Genomic DNA, 6,820 nt, shown 5'->3' with positions numbered 1-6,820 from the left:
AGATAGTTCGTCTAATAATTCTCTTACCCTAAATTCTCGCATAGAAAATATAGCTGGACTCCATCCCCACGACAACCAGTATCTTCCGAACGAAGTCATAGCTGGTTGGTTTGGAGAAGAACCAGAGAAAGATCATCCTATCCCCTTGAATGATAACCATGATGAAGACCTTTCGTATGATGCTAACTCCGAACCAGAGGTTGAGAACCTACCCTAAGCAGATCCCTTTCCAATTCCTAACCCTCGTCCGGCTTTTCATGGCCCGGCCCTGAGTGAGTGGAATGCTTGGAAACATGGAGCCAAGGACAAGATCAGCCCATGCCATTTAATGGCGACCGAAGCTTTTACGACTTGAACAATGGGGGCTCAACAGATAGAGTCTTGCCAATCTTGGTCCGCAGAGTGGCCGAAATGAGATTCAAGGCAGGACAGCCCTACATCAGATTAACGAAGTTGTCTCCGATGCGAGAATGCATACCCTCCGCACCGTTCGTCTAGAAGATGCTCACGAGAGATCAAAGAGAAACCATGAAACCCTGCTGCAAACACTAGCTGAAACTCGAGCGGAAGTAATAGAGCTCCGAGTACGCCAAAGGCTGTACGAAAGACACCTACTTGACATGTAACATCAACTGGCTGAACTGAGAGTTCACCAGAGGGTTGACCGTCGTCAGTAGTAGACTCTTTACTTTGCTTCCCTTGTTAGAAAGTAATCGTTTTCTGTCTTTGCCTGATGTGGCATTTTCTATGAAATTATCTTGTACTGTAAGTACTTTTAGTTAGGTCCTTATGCTGTCAGGAACTATCTTCTGTGGATATGATGTAAGACCTTTACAAGGTCATTTTCCCGAATCTTTACATCGTGAATATCCAAGATATTGATAGCCGGCTAACTTCTGTGTCATTCTTCATTCAAGTACTTTTATCATACTTTCATTGGAGTCTATCTGAATCATGCTTTAGTCAAGTCATTGGACTATAGTAATTTAGCTCCGGAGACATTTCCAAGTCTTTTTCAGTGGTTGGATCCTGTTATTCACCAACCCACGATACCCCGGCTTGAATGACAAACGTCTTGAGACCATCCTACGAACTTACTTGTACTCATTACTAGGACTGCATCATAGGGATGTAGGTCAAACCTTCGCAATCATACCTCCAATCCGTACTAGGACTGCATCATAGGGATGTAGGTCAAACTTTCGAGAACATACTCTTACTCTTTTCTTGAGCAATCTAAGTACATCTAGGGTCAACCTGAAACGCTCACAAATCCTTATCTTTCGTGTTACAGAATCATGTCGTCATCAGGAAACAATCAACCGAGCAACGAAACCCCCATCCTCCATATCGACACCGCTACATTACAAGCTGCAGTAGCAGCTGTTGTGACAACTTTCCTTACACACATCAACTCAGGCAACACAAACAAGACTGAAAACGGAGTTGAGAGTTTAGATGGTAGTACCAAACCGGGAAACCAACAAACAGTAACAGTCATTGGCTCGCAAAGCCGAAAGACAGAGAACAAGAAACGAAAGCGTCAAGCCCAGAAAGAACGCAAGAAATCCCAAAAACTTGCTATGCAACATCAACAAGTGGAAACCCCTGCCATCCCAGTACCGAGCAGGCCATACGAGGGAAAACTCCTGAAGTGTGATAAGTGTAGTTTCCATCATCATGGGCTTGTCATGATATGCAATGTTGCAATTGCCTAAAAATAGGGCACCATGCTAGTAGCTGTGGAGCACCGGCATGACCCATCACTCAAGTCCCTTTCATCGGGACTAATCCTACACATGGGAGTAGTTATAACGCCGAACACTTTAGGAAGAAATTTTCAAAGTGGATTAACGAGGAAGGCACTCGTGTCCACATAACATTGGCTAAACACCGCAATCCCGTCACCAAAGCTAGTACTAGCCAGTCATGCCACCAATGCGGTGAGATAGGGCACGTCAAGAAGGATTGCCCTATAGCAAAGAACTTTGGCGCAGATGGGAAGATTCTCAGGATCACAGCTGTAGGAGAGCCTACTCTGGAACCCTCGTTAATGTAACTTAGGTGTGTTGTTGTAACAGACTTATAAACTATCCAGAACTAGTGCAACTAGAGTCTTACCTTTTGCGAGATCCTATCTGTATAGGGATTCTCGTGCTGCGTATACTTGTCTTTTGTAGTATATCTTATTCGCAACAATAGTCTTGTGGTAAATCTAAAGTACTGCAACTCTGTTCATGGTTGCACGGTTGTGATTTGTCTATAAACATATTATGTTCAAATCTAATGTCTTTAAGTTTCAGTATGATTTCTACATTATCATACGACTCGATTCAATTTGATCCTCACAAAAACAGCTTCATACGTACATCTCTTTCTTCTAGATCACCTTTCCAGCGAAGCCGTCATATCATAACACCGAAGTACTCATGCCAGGAGTACCTCTTAGTTATTTTCTTTTCGAAGAAATCCCCGAAGTACCACTCGTGCAATACGTCAAGTTCAATCCAAGGATTTATACGATTGATCTATCACTGAGGAATGTATGCATAAGAGTGATATATAATCAAGGTTCTACAGGTTTAGAATTGATGATTCCACTTTAACTTCTTTTTCCCCGATGGGATGTGAGCTTAAAGAAGAATCAGTTATTCGACTACCTTTTCAATCTTAGTTATATACGACTCGTATACACGAAATTGTGATGATGAAACCAGGTATGAATTCTAATATGAACTTCAGGACGGAGAACTGCCTAAGCCTACGAGTAATCGCATCGTCATGTGAACAAACTTAGAACCCAGTACGACTCTCGTAAACAGATCACCCTATAGTCTAAACACCCACGGAGATACCGGAACGGTACAAACAACTTAACGAACTGCACAACGATAGAATAAGAAGACTAGGCTTCTCACCCTGGAGAAACCCCAGTCTTATTCTCCCAGAGATCGAGGGATTACATCGTATGTGCCTCAGATTTCGAGGACTCCGTCAAGATTTTTCATTAGAAATCGTTATCTCTGCCACACATAGATGAAATGGTTGAGCAAACACAAGGAAAGAATTACTTTCAGAAATGGATCTGAGATCCGAATATCACCAGTTTGAGTGTTAGGGGAGGATGTCCGGAAGACTATCTTCCGAATTCGATGCGGACACTTCGAGTCCGTAGTGATACCCTTCAGATAGGACCAATACGCCCATAGCTTTCATGAGCTAAACGAGTAGGGTACGTCTTTCTTACTTGGATCAGTTCGTCATTTCTCCATGTAATGACTCACCTATCTACCCTCGTAGTAAGAAGAAAACCCATTGAAACATTTCCTACAGAGGAACTTTTAGCGAAGTCCTCTAGGCACGAGTTTTGAAATTGAAAAGTCAAATTTCTATGACACACTATTAGTAATGTGGGAAATTATGAGTACTCTTTCAATTTGTCAAAACCGTTGAGCATTTATCGACACCAGAGACGCCGACAGTCTTTCACCAAATTCTAGGTCTTACCGACCTACTATCATAGTTCATTCAGAACTCCTCGCAAACTACAGAAACCCGTACAACTTTGACCCAGCAAGGGGTGGCCTTTGTCTGGGAAGTTAAACAAGAAAAAGAAACCTTGGAGATTCCAAGTGAGTGACCAAATTCTTTAGGAAGTCTCACTCGGGAACGGATTAATACGCTTCGTAAGTGTGGAAAGCTAAATCTAAGATAGACAGGACCTCCGAGATTCTTATCAGAATCAGTCCTGTGCCTCGCACAAACTAGACCTACTATGCGAACTCAGTAACGTACTTTCTACTCTTCGCGTCTCGATCGTGAAACCATACCTTTCCGTTAGGACTCTTGTAAGTCCACTCGTCGAGATCCTCGCCTTCGTATTAGAACCGTAGTGAACCTCGACCGAGAGGTCAAGCGGACAAAGCAAAGCCGTCGCCAGTTAGTGAAGGTTCGTTGGAATGCCAACCGAGAACCCGATTTCACTTAGGTGCGCTAGAACCAATCGATTAGGAAGTTTCCTCCTCACGACTCGATCATTCGTACATACTTCCTTGCCTAAATTCTAATTTCAGGACGAAATTCCCTTCAACAGGGGGATGATGTGACAACCCGAAATTTCCATTCTGAACAAACCAATTGAAGCCAATAGAAGTAGAACAGTTACAGTGAAAACTCAGATTTCGAGTATAAGTTTGGCAGTTTTCAGGATTTTACACTTAAGGAGATATTAGGAGAGTGGATGCACTAGGGTTTTGTGCAACACTGTTATTCCAATACTCTAGGACATTAGAGTTCGTTCTAGGAATAAAAATATTTTCTGCCAAAAATATCTCAGGACTATAAATAGAATTCTGAACCAAATTGGTTCATTTGTTGAATTCCATTTAGAGAAAAGTCAAAATTCTCTCTCACGGATCTTCGGGTTTTTATCCCAAATTGTGAGTACTTCAATCTAGTTATGTTATATAGCTTAGATTGTGTTTAGAAACATCAATTTCATAACAAAACAATTAGATTCAGGAGTTTACCGCCCAAGAACGTTCTTGGGGAGTAAACTCCAATAAGTGGCTTAAATGCTACTTAGTCCTTTCCCCGTGAATTGTAACTACCTTAGACTTCTATGCTAGTGTGTATATGACTAGAAAACATCAAAATAAGATTAAAACCCTAAGATTTGGGAGTTTACCGCCCAAGAACACTTGGGGAGTAAACTCCATTTTAAGGTCCTAAAGGGTTCCAATGACCCTCAAAGCTGTAGAACTCGAACTAGAACCCACCATTGCATGTTTAGGACACCAAAAACAATTAAAATCAATGATGAAAAGTGAGTTCACGGCCAAGGGTGTTCTTGGCCCGTGAACTCCATGTTTAAGTGCCAAAATGCCCTTAAAATCTTCCTTAAGCCAAGAGACTAATTTGGGCATGTACCTAAATGAGTTTTGGACTAGCTAACACACTTAGAACACCAAGAGTAAGGGAGTTTACGGCCCAAAATGTTCTAGGGCCGTGAACTCCATTAAATGGTGCCAAATGGTGCCATAAACTCTTCTAAAGCCAAGTACAAAAACCTAGTTTAGTTCCTAGTTAATTTAGAGACTTGAAAGCATCATAAACACCCTCCCAAGGGAGTTTACGACCGTAAACTCCAAGGGAATATGGTCCCAGGGCCGTAAACTCCTTAAAGGAGTTAATATGACACCCAAACACTTGATTTAGCCTTGAAATAATTCACCACATGAGTTGTATAATTGTTAGACTTCATTTAAGGGCTTTGTTGAGAGTTTACGGCCAGGAGTTTACTCCCCTGGGCCGTAAACTCCAAGACATACGGTCATTTGACCAAAAACTTCCATTAGAGGCATTTCACTCCTTTGTTGCAACCCATTAGCCTCCTAGCACTTGACCAAAAGTGTTTTCCTCGCGTTTAAATGTTTATACTTGTATAATTAGTGTTTTAATCACTAATTATTTATATACATATGTCTTCATATGTAATTAGGATCATTGTGTGTGTCTAAAGTCTTCACTTGACACCAAGCACTTGCCCGATCCTTCCTTACAATAACAGTCCGTTCAATTCCAATCACTTACTGCAGGTGAGTTCATACCCCTTAAATAATGTTTTAAACTATTTTTAAATGTTTTATAGGGGGGATACAAGTAGAATTATGCTAGTTATTATATCAATCACATGTGACTAAGAAGTAGAATTACGCTAGTTATTATATCAATCACATGTGATTAATATGCAGCATTCAAATGATTTACTACACATTAGCCGTTTTACCAAACAGTTTCCTTCAAATGATTTTTATAAACATTTTATATGTTTTAAACTCCTTATTACACTGTACATTTTACTCTATATACTACATTTCAAACTTATTTACAATTGTGTTTCAAACAAATGTTTCTTTATACTAAACTGTTTTATCAAACCCATGCCTTCAAATTGTTTTATAGATTGACAGCAAGTCGGTCTTTTCTTAGAAAATATTTATGTTCAAAGGTTTTACAAATCTTATTTTATGTTTTTAAATTATAAATTGCATGCCTCTATATGTATAGTTATATAAGAAATGTTTAAAAGACTTAGGAAGGCTATCCACCCTATTTCCTTTTCGCGCTTGAGATGTGGTCTGGTGGGATATCGGGTACTCGTCCGAATGTCGTTTAAATATTAGTTATATAACATATGTACATATATAGTCATAAAAGGTCCTTCCACTTCATCCCATGCCCTTGGGTAGCAAGGGTATACATTCATGTCCATAGGTACCAGTTAGATTACTAGTAAACTACCATATGGGTAGTTTAGGAAGATACTAGAACAATTACTAGAACGCGATATCATACAATGAGTCAATACTTTCTAGAAATTTACAGTACATTACATATACAACTATACTAGAAAGAGAACATATACAACTATACTAGAATGATTACATAATTATACTTGTTAGGTAGAGAGCACATACATTACAGCTAGAACAGTTCATTACATTACACTTACATGAATACGTTAAAAATTGTGATCCACTGTATCGGAGCATGCCTTAAATGTCATGGCCCGAGTTGTAGCCAGAATTCTCTTGGAGGGAGAGCATGAGTTTGCGTATAGATCTATACTGGATTGACTATCCTACACCTTGCTGCTAGCTACAGCCGGACCTGCAGGTCTGCGGGTGCCAAACATCATTCTGTTATTACGACCATTCGTATGTCGTTGTTACCAGTCGATAGTATGGTGCAATTAATCACATGATGCCTTAATATAAATCCGGTTTAAGGTAATTAGTAGAGCAGTAGTTCTTATAGC

Source organism: Lactuca serriola, chromosome 5, assembly GCF_051521515.1.
Source record: "Lactuca serriola cultivar US96UC23 chromosome 5, Lser_US96UC23_V15, whole genome shotgun sequence".
Taxonomy (NCBI): domain Eukaryota; kingdom Viridiplantae; phylum Streptophyta; class Magnoliopsida; order Asterales; family Asteraceae; genus Lactuca; species Lactuca serriola.
This window is presented reverse-complemented; position numbering follows the sequence as displayed.